Raw genomic sequence first — 26,073 nt, forward strand, 5'->3', positions numbered from 1 at the left:
GCACTTTCTCAATGTTCATGTCCTCACATAGTCATAAAGTTTCCTACTTTAACAAAAGTCACTTGGTTCTCTGCGCACCAATGAACTTGAATGTCAAATTTACAAGTTCATGCTAATGTGTTCTCTGCTAAATTTGGGAAATTTTCTTTCTGTGTATCCATTGATATTTCACTATTTATCATGGTGGTGTAAATGCTTGGGTTAGCTTGACCTAATGGCATCCAAATTCATGGAAATGAATGTGGAAATGGGACAATATAATTAAATATCGCAATTAATGGGCTTGATGCTCCTATTTCATTCTTCACACAATCATATTAAAAGTAGGTTTTTTTTTTATTACGTAAGACTTGGTTCTATATATAGTTCAGCCAGAAGTAAAATTATTCCTAAATCACCCTGTCTCTCAGCCTAATGCATCAGCTTCAGCCTGTACACATAATGACAGTCAGACCTTGACTGGCTTTTTTCTCTTCCAACTGGTGGTGTAGACAGCAAACAGGAACCCTGTCTGAGAAGAGTTTGTGTATAGACCGAGAGAAAACTTTTAACATGGCACTGTTGTTTATGTTATGATCAACCAAATTTATTGATCCAGTCATTTATTTATTTGTTCTTACAAAGTCCTGTATTCATCCATCCATCACATTTCCTGAATACTTACCATGCACCAAATACTGAAAGTACAGTAATAAGCAAAACAGACATAGCCCACGTAGTCCCGGATTTCATAATTTGGAAAGCACAGCTGGACTAGAGTTACCCTTAGGAAAAATACGTTCAAATATAATTAGATAATCACACAAATATGTGAAATGAATAATAAACATATGATGCTGTAAAAGCAACGAGACCCAGTATTTTCAGGAGGTCAAAGAAAGGCTTTTTTGTGTCAGTGCCATTTGAACTGAGATGGGAAGGACGCATTAACTAAACAATGGCGGTGATGGGGAAAGTAATCACTAGCTATCTGACCTCAGACAGGTTACTTAACCAGTTTATGCATCAGTTTTCTCATCTATCAAATGACAAGGTTAATAGTACCTACTTTATAGGGTCTGGTGAGGATTTGGTAAGAGTTTAGGACTATGTTCACTACATGGGCTCTATGTAAATATTACATACTGTTGTTACATGGCATTTTTACCCATAGTTTGCTAAGTTAGAAACATACTGAAGAAAATAAAAATAAATAATCCTGAATGTTGATTTCAGATTTATTCAAAGTAAGATGCAAGTGATAAATAAAACTTTCCATACAAAAAGTCACAATTCAGGTAGGGAGACAACATGGAAAATGTTGAAAGCGATGAAAATGATGATGTGAACTGCGTACAATATATGCATTATGAAATGACACCGAGGAAAACTGGAAATCAATGAAGTTGTGTTAATTGCTATTTTTTCTGGAAAGGGAAGATGGATGCTTGCAATAAACTTAAATGAAAGATTTTTAAAAATGGTGCCCTGGGAACAGAGAGGCACAAAAGCATGCTCATAATTTTGTGGCTTGGGCTGAAGCATTTCTCAAATGTCCTTGAAAGTTTCCAAAGACAGTCTTTCCTCAGGAAAGTATTTCTCCTGTGAGTAAATAATGTTCTTGTCTAGAAATGAAATGCAGTAATATATTACATGGCAAGTGAACTGTTAGCAAGACTGGCAGCAGAAGTTCAGAAACAAATGTCGCATTGCAATCTAGAGTTTGAGGCTCTGTATCTGAACTTCCATAACTTCTAAAGGGATGCCCTTTGTATGAAATCAAAATAGTCCAGAGAAGAATTTTGACTTCTCTTTACTTAACTATTAGAAGGATTTATTTGGAATTATTATTGTGTCATGCATGTTCCGCCTTAAATTTTCTGTGGTTGAGTTGCACAATTGATAAGCTAAGGTTTCTTTTCACCATAAAAAGGCTCCTTTTAAGGAGTCCTATAATAATGACATTTAACGTACTTGCTTGCTTTTGAAGAAAGCTTCATGCTTGGGCTTCCCTGGTGGTGCAGTGGTTGAGAGTCCGCCTGCCGATGCAGGGGACACAGGGTCGTGCCCAGGTCCGGGAAGATCCCACATGCCGTGGAGCGGCTGGGCCCGTGAGCCATGGCTGCTGAGCCTGCGCATCCGAGCCTGTGCTCTGCAACAGGAGAGGCCACAGCAGTGAGAGGCCCACGTACCGAAAAAAAAAAAAAAAAAAAAAAAGAAAGCTTCATGCTTTCCAAAGTGCTTTATAAACGCATTTCTATGAGGCAGGTGGAACGTGTCCTGTCAACAGTATTTTACAGAAAAGAAAATGGAGGCTGTAAAGGAAAGCTGCTTGGTCAAGGTCATTCAGTGCGTTAGGCGAGTTTTCATCACAGGAGTACTCACAGTTGAGCAGGGAATCCAGCAGGGAAAGCTTAAGGCTTTAGTCTATCTTTACACAAGTATTTTTGCATAAATGAAAAATTTACCCAAAATGAAGTGCATTAGGTGCCTAGTACTGCCTTCTTGTTCCTTAGAGTCTAGTGAGGGATATAGACTGAGCATATTCTATCCCAATGAATATAACTTAGATTATTCTGAGGGTGATCACTTGGGCTTCAGAATCTGAATTCCAGCTTGACCCCTTACATGAAGGAAATTACTTAATCTTTCAGAGCCTGTTTCTCCATCCCTTAAATGGTAATTTTAATGTTCTCTTATATGTTTATTAACTCATTCACTTAACAAAGCACCTGCTAGATCTCAAGTACTCTGCTAAGAATGGTGAAGCTTTTCTAGGAAGCCAGAAGGCCTCCTTCAGTGGATAGCGGAGATCAAGAGAGGTTAGAGTTAACACTTGAATTTGACAGTGGGAGAAGATGAAAGGTTCACACGGCAAGGAAAAGAGAAAAAGACTATTATACAGGTTAAAGAGCTAGACCTGGATATATTTGGAGTGACAAAATTTCTGAATTTTGATGTACCATACTTCCTGCCTCAGTTCCCACATCTTGGAAGTGGGAATAATGATTAAACATGTTTCACAGTATTCATTTGGTAGAGATTAAATGAGGATTAATTAAGCATGGAAAGTGGCATAGGACAAATTTGATAAATTATTATGTATGAAAGTGTGTATAAATAAAATCAATTGCCATGACCCCTCTTCGTACCGAGTGATCACAGCACGCTTTAATTTTCTAGCTGAGTCTGGATATGGATTCGTAACTTTATTCAAACAGTGTATCAGGCACCACTTAACCTTTGGATTGGCTGGAAATTTTTGCTCCCCTGCTCTAATACAATTTAATTTTAATTTTGGTTTTTCAGGTACATGGGTATAAATAAGAAGAGTGTTAAATGTATTTCAGATTTTAAATTCAAAAATGTAGAAAAACTTTCTTTTACTATTTTTCATTTTACCTTTGGGTGCACTGATCAGCTACTTTTTCTTCTGCACCCAGGCAAAAGGGATTCTGAAGAAAACACTTTAAAATTTTGATTTCATATATAAGATAGTGGGAGCCTCTGCCTGCTTGATTTACATTTGTGCTCACCTTCCAGTTTATGCGGGAGGGGGCATACGAATAAAGGAAACTTTTATATGATTTCAAGTTATTTAATTCCTGATATTATATTTAGCCATGATAGAGTGTTATGATTTGCCTACAACATCCATCCTTCCTTTTCTTGTACCTTACCTTGTTCAGAGAGGACTTGTGCCTGTTCTGCTCTGAATTTCTCAACCAGTTCAGCTGCTAAAATCACAGGTGAAGCTTAGTTTCTGCTGATTTAATCCACCCAATCGAGATAGAGTTTCTCATTTTATTCAGCAAATATTTACTCTGCCTTAAAAAGAGATTTTTAAAAAAATGCATGGTCTTATTTGCTAATGCTGCTGGGAATTAATTAAGTTTTAGGTTCACAGTAAAATTGAGCACAAGGTACAGAGATTTCCCACACATTCCTCTGGTGGGAATGTAATAAATTGGTACAGCCACTGTGGCAAACAGTACGGAGGTCCCTCAAAAGCTAAAAATAGAATTACCATATGATCCAGCAATCCCACTCCTGGGCATATATCCAGACAAAACTATAATTCAAAAAGATACATGCACCCCAATGTTCGCAGCATCATAGAGGCGTTATTTACGATTGCCAAGATGTGGAAACAACCTGAGTGTCCATCAACAGATCAATGGATAAAGAAGATTTTATATATATATATATATAATTTAAATTTATATATTTGCATACATATATATATGTATAAATACTACTCAGCCATAAAAAAGAATGAAATTAATTTTGCCATTTGCAGCAACATGGATGGACTTGGAGGGCATTATTCTAAGAGAAACAAGTCAGACAGAGAAAGATAAATACTGTATGATATCGCTTATATGTGGAATCTAAGAAATAAAACAAACTGGTGAATATAACATAAAAGAAGCAGACTCACAGATATAGAGAACAAACTAGTAATTGCCAGTGGGGGAGAGGGGAAAGGCAATTTAAGAGTTGGAATTGGGAAGTGGGAAGTACAAACTATTGGGTGTAAAGTAGGTTCCAGGATGTTATTATACAACAGGGAGAATATAGCCAATATTTTGTAATAAATGGAAAGTAGTCTTTAAAATTGTATAAAAATATTTTCTTTTTTAAAAAAGATACTTCTTAGCTGATAGAAGCTTTAGAAGTCTACAGAGGCAGATAATTTTAAAATTGCAGCATATAACTTCTGGAGCCTGGCTGACATTCTCATAGGAAGCCGCATGAAAATTACTTTCAAAGGCATTCATCACCTTAGCTTACAGGAGTCTGTTCCTTCAGTGTGTATTAGTCCATGGTGCATCCTTACTTTGACTTATCTGTGAGGTTCACCTCTCGCCCCCAGGAACAAAGCCTGCAGAGGGGCAACTTGTTTGGCTTGGGAGCCTGCCCAATATGAAAAGTTTGCAGGCAAAATCAGAAAGAACAGCTGCAGGAGGAGAGATGAGGGTTGCTGACAGCTAACGATTCGGAAAGCAATTTGCATGAGAGCCTTCTGCTTAACAGGAGGCAGCATGTGCTGGGCAATGGTTTACCATCCACTGCCAAGCTGGTTTCTACACCCTGAGTCCTCATTCCATCAAAACACGTGTCCTGAGGGAACGCCCAGCCACCAGCTTCCACTTACCTGAGTTAGCAAGACCTGCCATCTAGAATTTCAGAGAGCTTTTCATTTATTAACTCACATGAATCTACTTTATCCTGAGGCTCTGGATACTAGTCCCATGCAAACTGATTTAATAACAAACATTTAAGTGCAAATCCAAGGTCATCTAGGTAATATTCTTTGACAGCTTATTGCATATGAGGCACTGCACTGTGCACTTTTTATACCATATCGGACTTCATAACAGACCTCTGAAGTGGGTGGTTAAGTTTCCTGCCAAGGGATCCATACACAAGAAACGATAATCAGAAAAGACCAAAGTATTACTTATTACTAGTGAGCTAGCCGCTGTTACTTCATTTTGGAATTCTAATTGAGGCTTTCCTTCTCTCTCTCTCTTGCCCCCAAATCACAGCTGACTAGGTCATGGGACAAGCTTAAGCTAACATGCCTTATTCTGTGAATCATAAGCTGAGCTACTGGGACAGAACCATGTGACACGTTTGTCCCTTTCAAATGTAATAATTCTACCCATTGCTCCATAGATGTTCTGGTTACTGACCAATAACATTAACAATTCCTCTTCCAAGAACAGGATGGAGGGGAAAGGCACTGGATCTCCTATGCGTCCCAAACATGTGAAGGCCAAAGCATGGTGGGAGGAGAAGCATATCTCTTTGTAATATGTTTTATTCCCTGTTTTATAGATGTGCATATGGAAGATTAGAAAGGCTGAGTAACTTGTCCATGTCATGTAGCCCATGCTTTTAACTTTTTTATTATACCACTTACCCTTCTCACCTATCAATTTGCCTTTTATACTGATGTCCTGAGAAACAGACCACTGTATGGTATAGAAATGAACAACCATAAATAAGCTGGAAATGCATTTCTATTTACATTAACTAAGATAGTCACTTGTTTCTTTTAAGTGAGGTCCTCCGCCTTTTTAGGGACCTGAGTAAACTAACGATGTGCTTCCATTGATTAAACAAGAATTCTCCAGTATTCCATAGAAGAATCATACATTTCTTTAAGCTCTGTGTATGCTTCTAGGGTTTAGATTCTAAATCAAATAGGTTTCTGTTTTTCATTTAAAAAAAACGAACACAGGATTTCACTTGTAAATTTATTAACTTTTTTTTTTCTGTCTAGCAACAAGCAGTGACTGTTGTTGGGTTGGTGGACATAGTAGAGATGGCCATTCAGAAAATCACAAATTTTAGGAACTCTAGCGTTCATGTAGCTCAGAACTGTAAGAAGAGACCAGAGGAAGATCAACATGCTTTAAAGTATATTACAAATCAATATTGAAACAGAGCTTAACGTATAATTCATCTGGAAAGAAGCTCAGAACGTGATTGCCAGTTATTTAATATTCTGGTCAAAGACAATGGAAGCACTATTAAAGTATGGCATTTTGACTGCCATTGGAAAGGTCAGGTTTCAAACAGCAGTGCACTAGTTGTGCTCAAAATGACTAAGTGAAGAGGAAATGGGAGACCTGCATTCTAATCTTGTTTTGGCCACTGATGGGAATCATGTGGACTTTAAGGCCATCACACAGTCATTTACTACCTTGGTTTTCTCACCTGTAAAATGAGGGAGTGACTATAGTTCTTTAATAATCCTTGATGATCTTTAGCGCTATGATTCTAGAGGCATCTTGATTTAATACAGTTTGAGGATTTATGTCTAAACTCTAGCAAGCAGAAAAATGTTCTTTTATTTCTAAAATGGACTTGACATTGCGTTAACAGAGCAAATGAAATCTTTTGAAGATTGTTCAAAGAATCACCAACTTAAAATTCATCGCCATTGTTGGTTTTTATCGTCTGTTTAACTCTTACTAGATCTATAATAGTTTTATTTATTTTCCTTTGCACCTGGACTGGCAGCCTGTGTGGTTGGAAAACACATCACCACTTATTTTAGATACTTTGTTATCAGAGCCAACTCTGTAATCTTTGTTCTGCCTGTGAATTATTTATTTAATTTGATGTGTTTTTTCCTGGATTCATAGAATTTCCTTTTGTCATGATGCTTCTTTCCATTTATGGGACTGTAAATACAGCTGACTAAACCTCTCTAGTGGCCGATACATATCAGGTCTTTTGTGTGAAGGATGCTAGCTAATCTTCCCGTTCATAGGCTGACTACATTTTTATTCATTTGCTTTTTTTCTACTCACCCCTGACAGTAGTATCTGTGGAATAAATAAAATAAGGATACCTACTACTTATTTAACTCGGATCAGAAAACTTGACCTTTTCCTAATTTTTTACATTTGCTAGCTTTGTGGCAATATGCACCCCTATTTTTCTATGAATCTCAGTTCACCCTCTACATGGGAATAATTATGCCTACCATACAACGTGGTGATCATAAAAGAAATTCTACCCATCTACTACCATATTGGGGAAAAATATTTGGATTGACTTTGACCAGACTTGGAGGCACATGTTTGCAGTGGCCTGTTTGTAAATCCTGACTACATGGGGTACAGTGGGATACTCTGAAGGCACCTTACAGAGGTAGATAATATCTCTCCCAGGGCATCAACGCTAAAAGTGAGAAGCATTTTGATTTCTCATCAAGAAAGAAATGTTCTATGATGTTAATGGTTCTTAACTTTTGGTGATTCATTAAAATCTCCTGGGGAGCTTTTGATAATCTTAAAGCCCAGCCTGTAATTTATACCAATTAAATATGAATTTCTGGGGGTTGGACTGAGGCATTGGTATATTTTAAGGTTTGCAGAATGTAATGGTTAATATTTAAGTGTCAATTCAACTATATGCTGAGATACACAGATATTTTGCTAAACATTATTTCTGGGTGGGTCTGTTCCCAGATGAGATTAGCATTTGAATTGGTAGATGGAGTAAAGCAGATTTCCCTCCCCAGTGTAGGTGGGCCTCATCCAATCTCTTGAGGGCCCCAAAAGAATAAAAAGTCAGAGGAAAGGAGAATTTGCTCTCTCTGCCTGAGTGTTTGATCTGATCCCCTGCCCTCTGACTGTGGCTTACGTCAGTTCTGAAAACTACACCCCTGGATTTCCTAGTTTCCAGCTTATATTTAATATACAATGTATTTAATATTTAGTATGTTTAATACCTATTACATATGTTAAAGCAATTACATACATTACATTATATTTATTATGTATCTCCTATTGGTTCTGTTTCTCTGGAGTACCCTGACTGCTATGGTGCTTCCAATACACTGTAAATATTGAGAACTACTATATATGTTAAAATACTATGGCTAAGGTATTACTAAAGTGGATACTCTGACAGTGCAGTTCTGCTTCTTAAATGGGCAACTCAATGAGGATAAGTAGCAATGTAAATTATTTTTTTCATTTTAAATGGTGGCCAGTCATATATATATATATAAACACTTTGGGAGGCTATAAGACACTAATTAAAAGAACTTATAGGATATAAGCACTAAAACCACATTGACTCACCACTCAGTAGAAGGAATTCTAGGCCCAAGATATAGAAACCTCCATACCTGAATCATTGGAAAAGATGTAGAAAAGACACTAAAACTATTGAAATTTTCAGAGATCCCTTGTGACCCTTTTGGAGATCATGATATCAGGACTCACTGGCCCCTGAGTCTTGTTTTGTAATACAGAGAGGGACCCACAGTTACATAGTAAATTGACACCTGAGACTTGTTTTTTTTTTTCAGCTAGAAGTGGAAAGGAGAAATATCTTTCACTGAAGCAGAGAGTAGAGGTATAAGTGGGGAAGACAAGGTAAAGAAAGAGAAAAGAAAAGAATCCATTTAGAGAAGACTTGCTCTTGGGGCAAGCCCTGGACGTATAGTCATTTATATATCCTATTTCAGGATACATTGCATGCTTTACTGTAAGTAAGCATTTAATGATTTGTCTTCCACATACTTTGTTTCATTAAAGAGATTCACTTCTGCTGGCATTTTGTTTCATGGGATCCCAGGCCCTTAGCATAGTCGCTTAGTAAAGTGTTTGTAGAATGAATCAGTCAATATGTCCTCAAACTCAGTACCCTTCTCAAATCAGTTACCTGCTTTATACCATAACTGAGATTATATTATCATAGTGTTAGGACTCAAAGGGAAATATGATCTCGATTTTAGGGTGAGCGGCGAAGCTGCCGAGCGCCCGCGTCGCTGCCGCGGTCGGAAGACAGACGCCCCGCAAAGCCCCTTGCCTGGCTCGGACCAACGGAGCCGGCAGCCCAGCACTCCGGTGAGTGGCGCCTCCTCCCCAGCCCTAGACCCCCGCTGGGGACCGGCCGGCCGGGCTCTTTTGTGCAGCGCACCGGGGGTGCTCTGCGCCCCCTCCGCGCGCCCGGGTCCGGTCCGCCGGACCCCGTGGCTGCGGTGCCCGCGGTGCGATCGGTCTTTGTTTCCACCGGGGCCCGAGGCTCGGCTGGGCTCGGCTCGAAGCCTGGCAGGCAGCGCTGGGAAGGGGGAGGGGGAGGTGGACGAGAAGGGGGCGCGGGGAGGGGGGGGTTCCCGGGTTTCCTGGCCGCCCCGCGGCTCCCCCGGCTCGGGGACGAGGTGCGCGCCCAGCGCTGCCGCGCGCCCCCTCCTCCTTCCCCCTCCTTCCGTCTTTGGATTTAAAACTGCAATTTGCTCTCCAGCTTGCTGAGTGTGTGGCGGGGGTGGGTGAAGGGGGGGACCGTGGGACCGGAGAACAAGGCTGGATTTTAGGAACGGCCCTGGGAAAGGGGGAGACTGCGGAGGGAGGAGCCCTTCCCCTTCAACCCCCAAATCCCAAGGTTCTGCTGGTGCTCTGGGAGTTGAGAGGCGGGGACCTAATGACCCGGAGCGGGTGTGGGGCGGAGGAGGGATTTGGGGGCGGCCAGGGCCGTAGGGGTTGGGCCGCGTGCCCGGTTACCTGGTGAACAAAGTCGGCTCACTTTTGCATAAATAAATAATCGCCTATCAATGCGTTTCCTCTGAGGCTCTGATTGAATCGGCCCCCTCTTCCCCAGGGGGTGGGGTGCTGAGTGACAGCTGTCAGCCCCCTGGGCCGGTAGCTGGGGGTGAATTGCAGAATCCCTCTGCTTTCTGGCTAAGGGCGCATTCCCCTGCTGGGTCCTGGTCCCCAGGCAGAGCCAGAGGGGCAGAGGGCTGGCTCTGAGTCTAGGAAATAACCTTGTTTCCTGTTCTACAGGAAAAGGGACAGCAACCCAGAGTTTGGGGGCTGGGGATGAAGACTGATGGGAGCTGGAGGGGTTCCCCAGCAGCCTGACCCCCCAGCCTCCTGCCAGGCGAAGGGGCCAGCTGAGGGAGGAAGGATGTGGGCCTTGCTGGCCGGAGGCGGGAGCTGGGGCCGTCCCTGAGACGGGCAGCGGGCACTGAGAGGGAGGAGGGAGAGAGAGAGAAGCGGGGGCGGGAATTCTCTACCGCAGACCCTGGGGGCCAGGGCCAGATGTGGAGGGGTGGGGAGTCCCCCCTCCCTCCTAGCTTGGGGGCCCTGGGGCTGGGCGGGGCTGAGCCTGGTGCCCTCCGTTCTGCACCAGTGGCTGACTGGCAGGGCCAGCTGAATTTGGGCCCAGGCGTCACCCTGGGAGGTAGGGCCAGGCTGCACCAGCCTGGCCCCTGAGCACAAGGAGGGACCCTTGGGGGGCCTGTGCCTGTCTGGCTGGGCAGGCGTTTCCCGCCGGACCAGTTGGTGTCAGGCGGGACTTGGCCCCAGTTCCCTGGGCAGAGCTCAGGGTGTGAGGACAAGTTTGCCTCCGGGTCAGGGTGGCCACATTTCGTCCGCTGCTGCCGCCGGCGGGGCGGGGGCATGCGCCCGGGCCTGGGCAGAGTCCTGCCAGGAGCATTTGGGGTGTTTCTATTGTTGGCTTGTTCCTGTTCCGTGTGGTCCGGTGTGTGTAGCTGTGTGAGCTGGGGCTGTAGGTGACAGATTACCAGTTGGTCCGTCCCCCACCCACACACAGCCCCCACCCCTGCCGCCTGGAGGGGCAGGCTGGGTTGTGGTGGTGAGCTGCAGGGGGACCCCCCAGGTGGCATGTGCCTGCAGCTTGCCATCTCCCTCCTTTGAGCAGATGTATATTTTTATAGTAATGGAAAATCAAACTGGATAGTAAGTTGAATTCATTTTTTTCTTCTGCTGTGTCAATAGTTGGAATAACCTCTAGAGACTAGTGAACTTCTTGCCCCAGAGCTCCTACCCTCCAGAGGTTGCAAAGATCAGTGAGGGCATGAGCTTTGGGGGACCAGTTCAAACCAGTGACTCTTGTCCCTCTTGGTCTGGCATTGGGGCAGGTGCCCAGGTGGGCGGGCATTGCCCCCTGCCCAGGCATTCCCCCCACACCCCACCCCACCCCAGGTGTAGTCTGTCCTCTGAGCCACCTCCTTGGTCAGTGCCTAAGCTGTGCCCAAGCCCTCAGGGACCTTCTCCTGGTGGGCTCTCTCCCCCTGCCTGGGCTCCCGGCCCACGTGTTGATATTTATTTTCTGCAGTAAAATCCATTTTTAATGCCGTTACTATTGAAATAATATAGAGAGAAACAAATGTGATGTGTTTAAGTTGCCCTCTGTGAGTTTTTAATGTGATCTATGGCTGAGGTAGTGATGGAAGGAGCTGTTCGGCTTGGAGGAATTTGGTGTCATAAAGAAAAAGAGCTTGCTGTTTATTATGGTTGCTGGGCTGGGGGGTCTGGAACAGGGTCGTGGGGGCAGGGAGCCCCAGCACCCCCAGGTGCTGTGGATGGACAGGGTTGCTTCTCGGTTTGAAGGTGCGTGGGTTCCAGGATTGTTTTGCATTGCTCCCCAGCCCTTGATGGGGCCTTTGGTGAGGGGGCTTGGGAGCTGGGGGGCTTTGTCCCCTCCCATTCCACCTGGTTAGATTGGGGCAGGGAGGCTTATGGAACCCCCTGCTGAGCTAAGTGGAGGTGTACTGTAGGGAGGATGGATTTGGATTCTAAAGGAGATTAAGAGACAGAGACGCGGGATCTTTACCTGCTTGGTGTGGCTGTGCTGGAGGCTTGGAGGGCAAACTGTCCCTGGCAGAAGACCTTTTTTTTAGGGGGGGCTGATCTGGACCGGCAGAGCCCCAGAGGGACATTGCTTGTTCTCAATCAGCCTGGAGCGCTGGCTCGAGCCACTACCTCCTCTTGCCTCTGTTCCCCATTGGACAGGGGCTTCCTCCAGGCAAACCTGATCCCCCTTACTTCCCCTCTTCTCTGCTCTGCCCCACCCCAAGTCAACTTCTTTTTTTTTTTGGTTTGTGGAATACAGAGCTCTGTGCCTCAGGCCAGCCACCCAAGACCACAGGGTGCCATGCCTTCATACCAGATGCCCAGGCACTTCTGGTGTGATTAGTGAGGTCAAGCAGACTCACCATTATGGGATGGAGCCCAGCTCTGCCTCTGGGTCCCCTGGGTCTCTTGGGACAGAGCCGGGGAGGGGGAAGCCAGGATGGGTGGAGCTGGGAACTGAAGGGGGGGAGCAACAGTAACATTGTTGCTAATGTCAGCAGATGGGCCCCCCAGGGAGAGAGCAGGGGGAGGTGGGGAGGAAAGAGACCCAGAGAGCCCAACTTGAGGTGGAAAGAGGAAAAGATGGTGACAGAAGCCAGTGATGAGGGGGTGAGAGAGAAAACGGTCAAGGAGAAGAGCCAGGATCACAGCCCCTGGAGATGGCATCCAGGGGACCAAGAAGGCCTAGGCATGTGCCACTCCCCACCCCACAGCCCAAAATGAACGGGCACTGAGAGCCTCTCACCCAAGATCAATTGCTGCTAGGATAGTATCTGAAGGAGAGACAAGCAAACGTCTCTGGGAAAAGGGAGGAGGACAGGTGGGAGAGAGAGAGAAGGAAGCTCTCCCACAGGAGGAGGGAGAACGGGGAGACAGGGGGATTCCAGGGGTCACTTGACTAATGCTCCTGCCCCAGGGCAGCGTCTCCCCACTCCCCAAATGTCTGGGAAGAGAGCCGACCTCTTCTTTGGACCTGGGGGCGGAGCCTGAGGCAGGTACAGCACCCCACAGGTTGTGGGCGCTCTGTCAGGAGGCACCGGGCTTTTAAAAGCGGGGAACATTAGGACTGTTAGAGACACCAGGGGTGTCATCCGGTTGGATGCCCCCCACCTTGTTTGACAGGAGGAAATCCAGTCTAGAGGGGCCCCCTCCCCTTGCTTGCCTGGGACCTAGGCTCTTTCCGTCCACCTCTCTGTAGTTAGAGAGCTGGAACAGCTGCAGGGGGCCTCCTGGGTGCGGAGGGGGCCAGAGCCTGAGGAGAGGAGCAGGCGGGCACCCTTGTGGCCAGAGCCCCCCCAGGGGAGGGGGAGGCGCCGCTGCCGGGAGAGAGGGAGGGAGGGGAGAGAGGAGGGGAAACAGTGAGTCAGGCTTCCAAGAGCTGAGGATGAGAGAGCCAGAGCTGGGAGGGAGAGGGTAGGGAGGGCTGCTCAGAAGTGAGGAGAGGGAGGGGGCCCAGCCAGGGGCAAGGAGAGCTCTAGAGGGAGGGAGCCAGCCCCTGGCCCTGGCCCAGCGGTAGGGCTGTGCAGGGCTGTGCAGCCAACATGGACTTTGCCCGTGGCAGGTCAGGAAGGAGCCAGATTCTGCCCCTGCGGCGTCCTTTTCATTCCCTATTCCTCATTTATGATCCCACCCCAGGGTCTCAGGAAGAATGACTGACTGTGTCATCCCATCCCTTCCTCAGTTTCCCCATCTATTGTGGGATTTGGACTGTGAGCTCTTCTTAGGGAGGAACAGAGCCTCCTGGGAAGTGTTGGGGGGTACTTTCTCCAGCTGCTGGCTTTGTGCCGGGGGCCCTGCTGGAGGCTGCCACCAGTCAGTGTAGGGTGCAGGTCTCCGCGGTAGGGCTCCTCTCGAGCCCTCAGAGTTGCTGGGCCAGGGAGTGGCGGTGGTGGGCCACGAGTGCTGGGGTGCAGTGTGTGTGTGTGTGTGTGTGTGTGGTGCCGGGCTGGCAATGGTAGGTGGACTGCCTGGGGCCTCTCAGGATGGCCAGGGCGTAGACAGGGCCACGAACTCCAGATGTCCAGAGCCAACCTCCATTTGGGGAGGGAGGAGACACCCTTGTGATCCACCCCCCTCCGCCTTATCCCTGTGGGTCAGAGGCTCTGGGGCAGCTGGGAGGTAGGAATGGTCCCTGTGGGAGCTGGTGAGAACTGCCTATGGGGCCCCTCATGTCCGGAGCTGGGACCAGCACTGGAGGGATCCCCAGGGACTGCCTGGGAGGGAGGAGGGAAGGAGCCCCCCTCCCACCCATCTGACAGGAAGCTATGGCTTCGTCCAAGGCCTGGCATCCCCCAGTCCTTCCCTCCTGGATCCCCAGCATCTCTTCCATTGGTGAGGGGATGAGGGAGGTGGGCACTGAAGCTTCCTCTCCTACAGGGCCTGGCTTTGGGGGGAACGGTGAAGTGAAGGCATAGTGAGGCCCCCTGCCTCCCCCTACGTGCGCACACACAGACTCAGCTGCAGTGAGGCCCTGCTTTCTCCTCTCTCTGCTCTGGGGTCCTTGGCTTGGGAGCCCAGGGGAGGGGCCGCTTCTGCAGCTGGCTGGCCCCGAACTCCCAGCTCAGCCAGCTGCTACTGAAGCTTCCAGAAGCTGCAGCTCTGCACCCCCTCCCCGCCCCCTGAGCCAGGAGAGGCCTTTGCTGACCTGGGGGAGGGTGTCTTGGTGAGCGAGTGGGCACCCTTAGAAGGACTAGCACAGACAACCAGACAGATGGGTGGCGGAGCAGATGGACAGAGACACCCACGCACAGGCAGACGGAGAGAGACAGACAGATGGACCAGGACTGGGAGAGACGGACATACAGAGGTGCTGGCAGAGACAGGAGTCAGAAAAATGGAAGGGCCTGGGGAGAGAGTAACAGACAGGCAGAGACAGAGACTTGGAGACAGGGAGATCCAAGGGGGGGAGACAAGGTGACTGAGATGGGAGAAGGAGAGATACAGGGGAGAGAGGGAGGGGCAGGAAGAGACAAAGAAAGGGGGAAACCCAGACTGAGAGAAAGAGAGAGGAGAGACTGAAGGCTACAAACCACAAACAAGGATTTGATGAGAATCTGGAAGGTGTTTTCTCCTGCTTCCCTCCCCATACCCCCAGGCCAGCCAAGTCTCCATTCCTTCCACCCCCGGCTCAGTTTCCAGCTGCTAAAGAGGTCAGGGAGAAAGAGAGAGGAAGACACACACACACACACACACACACACTCCCCCCAGATCCCAGAGACCCCTTTCCCCTGATCTCTTTGTAGGGGGAGGGAGTTGCGGAGGGTGCCTCTCCTAGCCCTGACCCCTACTCGCAAATGTACATACCCCTTGTCTCAGAAAATATCCCAGAATACTTCCCACTCACTCCCCACTCACACTCACTGTGTGTCTCCTTGTGTAAGTGCACCCCCCCATACTCACGCCTGTCCACAGGGGCCTGGCCTCACACACACTCACAAATACACATTTTGTGGCATACATGTCTCTGCTTTCACACTCATCTTGAATCTCACAAACATAACCGGTGAACCTGTCCCTATGCTTTCTTACCCATACAGGCAGTGACACACAGGCCTCATCGTGGCTTCTCAGAACATGTTGATACACACACATACACAGTCACACTCTCACACAACAGTGGCAGACACCCCAGAGCAGAGAGAGGACTCTTTCTCTCTGGAGGAGAAGATCAGGGTTCCCAGGGAGCCATGGTGGGGGGGTATGCCCCCCACTCTGACCTAGCTGGCAGGGCAGGGAGGCAGGAGACACTTTCAGCGGGTGGCAGCCTTCCTGCAGGGCCTGGCCTGGACACAGAGAAACTGGCTGGTGTGAAAGAGCTGAGAGCTGGTGAGAGTGTGTATGCACGTGTACAAACATGTGCGCGTATGTACAGGTATAAGGGATGGTGAGTGTCTGTTACAATGTGTATGAGAGAGACTGAGTGCATATGAGGTGGGATATGGGTGTGACAGGAAGATCCACTCCCCAAGGTGTGTGGAGTGTGTGGGTGTGGGTGTGACAGCTACTTGTCGGGTATGTCTGTGTGGAGGCATGCATATGTGACAGGTGCATGTGGCTGTACCTGGCTTTGCAGTGTGCGGGTGTGTGTCATGGGCGTACACATGTGAAGGACTGGGACTCTGGGGCTGAGGGGCATGTGTACCAGGGTGCAGTGTTCTGCAGATGTGAAGGTGTGGGAGATGTTTGCGTGTGAGTGTAGTGTAGGCAGGGTGCATGGATGAGGGGGTAGCTGTGTGAGGCTGTGAGCTCGTAGCCTGGGTTGGAGGGCTGTTTTCCAAGGCAAGGATGCTGCGTGAACAGAGGCCACCGGCATGAACACATGCGAAGGGGCTCCAAGGCACACAGTTGGGCGCTGACCCACACGACGTACGAGGACAGACAAACCCGCCCCTGTCCTCCCTCTTGGTCTCTCCTGGCGTCAGTGGTTTTCAAAGGAGCCTCCACGAGGACTGTTTGCTGTGCAGTTCCCCCCACCCCCCAGCCCGTGCCTCTTCAAACACAGGGATGCCCCCCAGGCAGCTTTGTGGAGGCTCCTGCCTCGACCATCTGAAGGCAGATGGGTGGGCTGGGATCTGCTGCCGCCCCCCCAGGGAGCGAGGAGGCGGCACTGCTCCTTCGGCCTGGGCACAGGAAGAGACAGATGGACTGCCTGTCTCGACACCCGGACGTGGGGTCTGGGGGTGGGCGGGCACCACCGGCAGAGGGGCTCTAGCGGGCAGCCCCCAGGTGGGCCCGAGCAAAGGCCAGGACTCTGCCCTTCACCTCCTCAGAGGGGCACCCGCCCTCACCCCGCAGCCCCATCACCTGTCTGGGCACAGGGGCCCAACTCCAGCCCCTTGTACCTCCTAAATACACAACCACTTCCCCACTCACAGCTCCAGCACCCCTAAACACACAGCCCCAGCACGCCCCCAAACACACAACCACCACATGCCTACCCACCCAAACACATATTACAGCCCTAGTACTTAACCAAAACCCAGATGTTTATGACCCCCAATATACCCCCAGACACCCCAACACACACACAAGGCTTCTACCACATCCTGAAACAGATCAACTCTTCCTCCAATCCCAGCACCTCCCCAGATACACCCAGGACCCTACTGTAGCCCTAATACCTTCCACACACCCAGGTTCTCAGAGTCCCAGCACCTAACCAGACACCCACAGACTCTCCCGACGGCCCCAGCGTTTCCCTCCGCTGCAGCTCATCACGTCCCCAGACACACCGATACAGCCCCCTACACCTTTCCAAACTCTCCCCGCGACATACACGTACACACACCGCCTCGACACCCACGCAGAGGAGGACACCCCTGTAGCCACACCATTTACCTCAAACACACTGACACGGTGCATCTTTGAACAGTAATGTCCCCTCAGCTTCTCGTACCTTCCAGGCCGTGCACGTGCATGTGCATCCCGCACACGCACACACCCCCCCCAGATCCCAGCACCTCCGCAAACAAGCAGTCCTCTGTGTGTTCCCCAGCAAGCTGCAGCTCCAGTACTTTCCTCAGCCATCCAAGGGCCCAGGGACAGCCCCCACCCCTCTCCAAACACCAGTCCCGCACTCATACACAGACACACAGGGCCCCAGCCCAGTCACCCCTCAGAGCAGCTCCGCCCTGCGCCCACACCTCACCCTGCAGCCACACTCCCACCATCACACGTTCCAGCACAGCCTCCCTCCTCAGTGCTCTCCATCACCGCTCCCCCACCCCACCTTGTCCTCCCCAGCCTCCCTCCCCCAAACTCCCCCCAGATAGCCTCAGCCTTGCAGACACACTGGCCCACTCTTCCGTGCTCTCTCTCATTCTCGGCTGCCTGGTCCTCCCCCACTTCCCAGAGCCTCCTCTGCCTGGGGAGGCATCTCCACCCCCCCTCATTGCCCCAGGCCTTTCATTCCTGGACAGTGAGGCTGTACATCTGGTTCAAAGCTGCCCCACCCAAGACCCTGTGCTCTGGGCACCCTGGCCTGGGCTTTGGGGGTTTGGGGCCTCTTTGGGGGCTCTTGGCACCTGGTCATCCTGGTGTGTCAGCCAAGAACTCTGAGTACCCAGCCATGCCCTGACTCTGTCGTGTATGGGTGGGGGTGCGGGGGTCTGGGCAGAGGGATTTACCCCCAGCCTGCACATTCTCAGGTGCTTGCCAAATCCCCCTCTTCTTGGGCTCACCTGAGGGGGACATTGGGTCTGGAGCTTCAGGAAAAAAAGATGGAGAAGGTGCTGGCTTGACATGCTTCCCCTCCCACCCCACCCCACCCCCAGACCCGGGTTTGGGGCTTGGTCTCCCTGGGAGTCAGTTCCAACAGTGAAGGTTACTTTACTAGATGCATGATTTTAAATGGAATCTGCACCATCTGTTCCACCCCCTAATTACAGATGCACAGAATCCGCCTCAGAGGGCAGCATGAGGGGAGTGATTTAGAGGCTGAGCTGCTTCTGCCTGCATTAGGGCTGGGGAGACTGGGGGGGGCCTCTGGGTATTGCTCACAGCCCCCCAATCCCATCTCTTTCCCAGGGGCCCCTCGTGCCTCTTCTCTTGTTGGGGGAAAGGCTCCTAGAAAGGTGCCCCGACCCCCTAGAGCTGAAAGAGGAAGCAACTGCAATGCTGAGGGAGGGGTCCCTGAGAGATCGCCTGTGTCCCAGGCCCCAAGTCTGGGGAGGCAGGCTCCATTAGAGCCTTAAAAAATTCAGTGGATCGATCTCTTGCCTGCTTCTTGTGCCCTGGGGAGCCACAGGCGCTGGCCTGGCCCAGGTGTCTGCCCACCCCAGGGGTAGCAAGGATTAGTGAGGTTAGGGAGGGGGCGGTTAGAGCAGAGGTGGGGACATCCAGGTTTTGGCAGCAGAGGATGTGGCCAGGCACGCCAGGACCCACCAGGTGTGTTTGCACGTATGTGCCGGTCTTCCTTGGCGCAGCTGGCAGGCCCGACCCCAGCTTGAGCCTTGCCCTGTGGGGCTGGACGGGCACCAGGGGCCGGAGGGGATGGGCCAGGGCCTGGGCCTCAGAGGGTTCCGAGGGACACCCCGAGGATGGGTCTACCTTTGCCTGTGGCTCCGGGGACCTGGGGCCCCGGCCAGCTCGCTGGTGGTGGTGGCGGCCGCGGGCACGCTGCGGTAGAAGCTGGAGCATTCACTGTGGGGAGAAAGGGAGAGAGGCCGGCTACAGGAATTTTAAAGATTGCTGCAGGCAGGAGGGTCTCTGGAACCTTGTGGAGCGGGCAGTCATGCAGAAGTAATCCTATCGCTGCCTGCCTGGAGGAGAGGAGAGGAGAGGGGGCTGGGAGGGGAAGGATGGCGCAGCCGCCCCTTTCCCACCTCAGCCCCTGCCCCAGCCAGCTGTGGAGGGAGCCCGGGACCCCAGGGGGCTCCCCCCGGGAGGCACCACCCTTCCACCGCTGCCTGTGCCCCCTGGAGGGGCGGCACCGCAGCTGTTGCTCGGCTAGGAGCTCTGGGTTTTATAAATAATGCAGCTTGGAGGTGGGGGCCCACTCAGCCTTGGGTCACCCACTGTGGCATCATCTCCAGCTGGCAGTCCTGTGGCAGAGCCCCTCTGCCTTCCAGCCTGCTCCTCCTCTTTTGCTATGTGAGTTTGGGCCAGAGGCCCAGCCTGTGTGAGCTGGGCCAGGGCAAAGGAGTGTGGAAGAACCCAGAACCCCCTGTCCTTTTGTACCCCGCCCCCACCAGCCTTCACAGGTTAACTGGCCACTGGCTCAGCAAATCCAGGCTGGGAAGGGATGACCCGCTGTACGGGGGCCTCCCCAGTTCCAGCCCCTCCATTTTGCAGATGGAGTAACCAAGTCCAGAGAGGGCAGGGATGGCCAAGGCCAGCCAGCTGATGAGCAGCTCCTTCCTGTCCCATTCTGCTGTCAGTCAAGGCTCTTCTCAGCCTCAGCTCAGCTAAAGAGCAGGGCCTGGGGGGCGGGGGGGATGTTTGGGAAAGTGGTTGCGGCTGAGACGTTGCCATGGCGATGTTGCAGGATGCCGAGCTGAAGTGGGGGTCTTACAGGGTCTCTGGGGCCCCCAGCTCCACATCCCTGTGGTCTTCTCCTCCCCATCTCCTGTCCCTCACCCAGAGGCCTGTCAGGCAGCTCCGGTGACAGGCTGGGTGGGTGACAGGTGGTGCAGGTGATGGGCTGGGTGGGTGACGAGCTGGGTGGGTGACAGGTGGTGCAGGTGATGGGCTGGGTGGGTGACAGGTGGTGCGGGTGCGAGGCAGGCAGGTGACAAGCTGGGTGGTGACGGGCCCTGCTGATGACAGGGAGGGGGTGTGGTTGGCGGGGATGCTGTCTCCTGGCTGGTGGCCTGTCGCAGCCCCCCACCCTCACGCGTGTGCACATGCACAGACTCTGGGCTCAGAGCTTGGGGCTAAGATACTAATGAGGCTTATTACGTGTGGGGGGGCAGGTGCCCAGGCTCACTAATGAGAGGCCTTTAACGAAGAGGGGAGACAGCTGGGGGGCTTTGAGGAATTTGGCTGGCCCTCCTGGTCTGGAGGATGAGCCAGGTCGGGGCCCCACCTACCCTTCCCCCCGGCCACTTGGCTTTGTGTTAATACTACCCACAGTCATGATAGTTACCATTGTCCAAGCGTTTGCTACACTGGCCGAGCCCTTTACATGCGTTTTCTTATTTCAACTCAGCAGTCGTAGGAGGGAGGCACTATTGCCCATTTTATGGATGAGGAATCTGAGGCTGAGAAGGCAAGGGACTTCACGTAACAAGTTTCTGTTGCAGCTGACATTTTAATCTTAAGTCTTTCTGTCCCCAGAGCCCGTGCTCTTAACCATCCCACCAGTAACACTCAGGTCTTGGCGCAGACCCCGACCTTCTCTCAGGGCCTCAGTTTCACTCTTCTGGAAAATGGATGTGCGGTGGAGGAGTGAGCACCATACGCTCTTCAGCTCTGACTTGGGTGGCTTCAGGGGCTCCTCCAGTTAACTGTCAAAGCCTCACCCCATCTGGCCCAGATTCTAGGTGACACCCCTGGACTGGAGAGAGGGCAGGGCTTAGCACTGAGGGAGCGGAGCTGAAGGGGGATACCTGGGGTATCCAGACCACTTCCTGCATTGTGTGGTGGGGAGGCTGAGGCCTGGAGAGGAGCAACAAGGGCCCAAGGCCACATACCCTGTAAGCTGTAGGGCCCCGTGGGATCCCAGGTCTCCTGGCCTGTTGGAAGGGCGGGGCTGGGAGTGGTGCCAGAGCTGGAGGTCACCTCCTCCTGGACCCCACCCACCAGCCTAGCTTCTTCCCTGGAGGTTGTGAGCCCCTACATCCTGGGAGGGTGCACGGGGCTGTTGGCCACCTCTTTAGGGCCATGCCCCTTCCCCGTCAGTCTGGGCCCGTAGTGTCAGTTGATCTCCTCCCTTTGGGACCCATTGGGGTGGAAACTCCCTGGCAACAGCTGATGGATGGGTTAAGGCCTTGACATTGGCCTGGGGCCACAGCATGACCCTGGAGGGACCAGGCTAGGGCTGGGGGGCTTGGAGGGGAATTTAAGGGAGAAGAATTAGGGTCATAAATCTTGGAGCGTCTGGGTTCTCTTCTCCTCGACCTTAATCTCTTACCAAACCTGCTCTCCGGCTGCTCATCCAAGTCTGAGGGTTGAGGGGGGTCCACCTGCCCATTCCCCTCTCCCTCCAACTGATGCCTCCCCCCCCCCCCGAAATTGCACCCCCTATGGGGAAGAACAAGTTGCAGCCACTGCCGCTGGACAGAATTAAGAACTTGTGTGTCTAGACTACTGGATTTGGCCTCTGATTCATAACGGTAGGCAGGGCAGAGAGCTTCACTGCCTCAGTGTCCCCAGCCTTGGGTTTGAAATCCTCTCCTGGTGCCTGACTGCTCAGTCAGGAAGGAGTGCTAAGACCAAGAGGGATTTCACAGCTGCGGGACACATGGCCCTGTCCTCAGAAGCCCCATTCTGAGATAAGCAGCACAGTCCTGGCCTTGAGAGCCCTCAAACCCAGAGGTGAGGTCTTGAACTCAGGCTGGGTGTGCGCTGAGGCTCAGGTAGGGAGTGGGTGGTGCTGGGTGGCTGGTCTGTTTTCTGAAGCAAAGGCCGAGGCTGGGGAGAGGCCAGAAGAAGGGTGGAGGTTTGCCTGGGGGCCTGAGGAGCCGTCTGTGGTTGGGGGTGGGAGCCTGGAAGGGTCTGGCTTTCCCATAGTCCCGGGCAGCTGTAGCCTGAAGTTCTGGGGCCCTCCTAGCTCCCCAGGGAACCCGCTGCTGCCCGGCCCTGGGGACCCAGGCGTCCTGGCGGGTGAGGGCGGGTCTCCGGCAGGCGCCCTGCCAAGCCTCGCAGCCTGCTCACCAGGAATCTTGCTGCTGAGAGATGGAAGATCCAGGTCGGGCCTGCAGCTCATCTCTCCCCTCCGGGAGGAGGAGGGGCCCAAAGATTCCTTCCTGCACCTGCCCTCCCATCTGGGGCAGGGCCCTCCTCAGCAGTGGGTGGGGCTGGGGGGCCCAGGACAGGCCTCTAAGGCTCCGTCACATGTCCTGGAGCCTAGCCCAGCCAGCAGTGGGCACCGGGGCACTCTGGAGGCAGAATGAGCCTGGTGTGCCAGAGGAGAGGCGGGGGTAGGGTGCTGAGGCCACAGGGGGCCCTGCATAGGGGCCTAAGCCTGGCCCTGGCCCCCACTGGCTCCCCCAGGGCAGAGGGTGAAGAGTTGGTTCTCTTCCATTATGGGAGCGTGATTTTATTCCACGTGTCACGGAGTCTGAGATTAACTTGCTCACCAGTCTGTGACAAACCCCTCACACCCAACACACACATACACACAGGCAGAGACACACGGAGATCCTTGGTCTCACAAAGGCACCTTCCACAGACACACATAAGCATTTCCATGCTACAACGCATGGCAGACTCTCACATGCAGATGCACAAGCACACACCGAGATACAGTGTGTAAAGATACACCGAGATCTAGATCCACAGTCTCCAAAGCACAACGTTCTCCCACTCACACTAAGGCCACACAGACAGAGATACAAACAGGCGGTCCAGGGGGCTGCTCGCAGCCCTACCTAGACATGCACAGATCAAGGACGCCCGGTGCCCCACAGGCACAGACACATAGACACACACAACCCCAGACACAGTCTTGTGGGCAAGCCTAGACCAACTGCCACACACACTGAGACAAAGGCCCAGATACATACAGAGACAAAGACAGGCACAGACACACAGCCGGCAGCACGCACACAAGCACAGGCGTGCACACCCGGACACAGACAAAGACAAATAAATGCCCAGAGGTTTTGCTGTGGACAAAATGTGAGGCGCACACACACATCTGGGCCTCCTGCTCGACCTCTCTACCTGGGGACGTGGTGATCTGGTGCCCGTGGCTCCAGGGAGAACGCTGAGGAACCTTCTGCTTGGTCAGAGCCCCCCACCCTGGGCCCAGGGCCAGCTCCCACCTCTGGCTCCCGGCCCGTGGCCGAGGCCATGCAGCCACACCCTCAGCAGCGCCCTGACATCCTACCTTACCCTCCGTGTCGTGCACACTCACGGTCACACCGTCTCCTCCTGCACGTGCTCACGACACCCTCCACGCCCGCACACTTATGGTTTCTCCCTCATACCCCCCTCAGGTGTCCCCTCCTTGTTGTCTTTCTCAATCACTGTCCCCACCCCCTCGCCCCGCAGACATGCACAACCTCCAGCACAGCCTTCGTGGCCCACACCCTCGCCTTCTCACGCAGACCCCCATGCACAAATAGAACGCACGGGCTCTCCGCCACAGACCCACAAGCCACGTACACGCGCTCCTTCACATACTTCCTCAGCACCGCTCTCACAGACTGATTCACAAATGCAGCACACTCACACACGCACACTCCCCCGCATACATCCCCACCGCCTTCTCACATGCGCGTGTGCGTGCACACACACACTTTCAGAGCCTCCCTCACACCATCACTTTCCTTCCTCTGTCTCTCACAAACACTCCCTCTGCCAAGAGCGTGGCTCTGCTGCAGAGCAGCCCCTGAAGTACTTGTCACTGTACTCCACCACGTCCTTGGCCTTCCTGGCCTCAGTCTCTTCCCTTCCACCTCCAGCCCTGCATACTGTGGCCTTGTATTCTTTTGCCATTTCTCTGTTTAGTCAACAAGAATATAGAGAGTATTCATTTATTCATTCAACAAATGTTGACTGAGCACTGATTATGGGTTAAGCATTGGGGATACTATGATGACACAGGTCCTTCCCTCGTAGAGCTCTCAATTTTGTGTCCAATTCGTTTGCTGCTTGTCTCATCTGACTAGAATGGAAGGTAACCCTTGATCTTGGATGTTGAGAGATGTGTAGGAGTTCACAGGAGGAAAAGTAGGGGAAGGATGTTCTAGGCAGAGGGCAAAGCATGTGCAGAGCCTACAAGTAAATCAAGGTACAGTAGGCTGGAAACTGAGGTGATGCTCAGAGACTAGAGGAGAAGCTGCAAAGAGGGAAGAAGCCAGATGTCACAGAGTTTAGATGCCATGCTCAGGGGTTTAGATTTTGTCTAGTGGGCCACAAGGAGTCATGGGAAGTCTTTAGTGACAGGACAGGGTGAGGAAATGATGGTGGTCTGACCTAGAAGAGGTGAGTGGGAAGGAAAGGAGACTCATTTAGGCACAAGAACCAGTGGGGTTCCAGTTCCAGAGCTGTGACCTCAGGAAAGTCACACAACCTCTGTGACCTGGGTCCATCACATGAGGATGGGAGACAGTACCAGAGCCGGGCTTATGGTATATGCTCGGTAAACAATAGGCATTATTGTCAGTTATCGGTAGGACACGGCAGGGCATCAGATGAGGAGGAGATTTTACTGAGCACCTACTGAGTGCTGGGTACTGCGCCAGGTGCTGGGGCCCAGAGGGGAGGTGGTCTGCGGCTTCAGGAAGCTCACACACCGTAACCACAGCTCACGTGGACAACAGAGCGCGGGGTGTGAGGGTAGAGGAAGCACCTCGGAAGGTTAGAGGAGCATGAGGACTCTGGGTGGCTCACGAAGGAGCTGGCATTGAGCCGGACCCTAAAGAGGCTGGTTGAACTTGGGCAGGCAGAGGTGGGAGAAGGAGCTTCGGGGAGAAGGAGCCCTGTGAACGACAGCCTGAGGGCAAGGGGTCTAATCCGGCTGTTGTGCGGGACACAGGAAGGGGGTGTCGTGGGATGGGATTATGGAGGCGAGACCTTGGTGGCCAGGCTAAGAGGGGGGGTCAGCACGGGGTGAGCTGCACTCTAGAAATCCCATGTTTTGGTGGTAACATGGAATGTGTCCATTAGAGACTCTGCTCCAGGCTCCGCCAGTAAGCCGTTGCCCTCTTCGACCTCAGTTTCCCCATCTGTGTGATGAGTTCAGTCTTGTTTAGGAGGGAGTTCCGGTATCATGTCCTGGGGCTGGCCTAGCCTACTTTGTTGGGCATCTTCTGGCCTGGGATTCTGGGTCTCAGCAGTGCTTCCTTCCTGAGCACCCTCAGCCAAAGAAAGGAGCAAAATGAGGGGTTCCCCAGAGGCAGGTTTTGGGCGCTGCAAATGAGGGGCCAGGAGCTCCACACGGAAGGGTGGGGTCTTTGGCTGGATCTGACTCCAAGCCCCAGAGGGAAACCAGAAGAGAATGTCAAGGTCCCTCTTCCCTCTCGCCCTGACCCGTGTGGTGGCAGATGTGGGCCATGTGCCCAGTCCCTGGTCCCAGGGGGTATCAGGACTATTCTGCCCACTGACAGAGGAGCGGGGCTTGGGTTCAAGAATGTGGCCCAGGGCTTAGAGTCCCCTGGGGTTAAGGAGCCAGGAGGCCAATCTTAGGGTGGCAGAGCCAAGTAAACGCCCATGGGTAACAGGGTTCATTTATATTTGGTGTTGCCAGGAGTTGTGGTCTAAGGCAAGTCCTGGTGACACCCAAAAAAATAAAAAATGAAAAAAAGTGCTGATTTTATAAAGACTGCTTTCTTCCATAGTTGACAAACTTATGATGGTA

The 26,073-nt window shown here is 51.6% G+C and overlaps 2 protein-coding genes and 1 pseudogene across 18 annotated transcripts in view; 2 read left to right on the top strand and 1 right to left on the bottom strand.

The window, feature by feature from the left end:
- Positions 1-26,073, bottom strand: part of LOC307183208 (uncharacterized protein) — a 466,052-nt gene that overhangs the window by 186,800 nt on the left and 253,179 nt on the right. The gene's annotated exons all lie outside the window — the stretch shown is intronic.
- The window catches only part of LOC307183206 (metabotropic glutamate receptor 7-like), a 582,198-nt gene that overhangs the window by 66,202 nt on the left and 489,923 nt on the right, over positions 1-26,073 (top strand). For 14 of the 16 annotated variants that reach the window (XM_079915377.1, XM_079915389.1, XM_079915388.1 and 11 more), the window contains one exon: positions 9,248-9,359. The exons of 1 other annotated variant lie outside the window; for it this stretch is intronic. The gene's annotated coding sequence lies outside the window, so the exon portion shown is untranslated. One more of the 16 variants, XM_079915385.1, reaches the window with a different exon arrangement.
- Positions 1-26,073, top strand: part of LOC307184908 (ferritin light chain-like) — a 110,197-nt pseudogene that overhangs the window by 58,468 nt on the left and 25,656 nt on the right. The window lies entirely within an intron of this gene.

The sequence above is a fragment of the Stenella coeruleoalba genome (genome assembly GCF_951394435.1).
Source record: "Stenella coeruleoalba genome assembly, chromosome: 3".
In the NCBI taxonomy this organism is placed as follows: domain Eukaryota; kingdom Metazoa; phylum Chordata; class Mammalia; order Artiodactyla; family Delphinidae; genus Stenella; species Stenella coeruleoalba.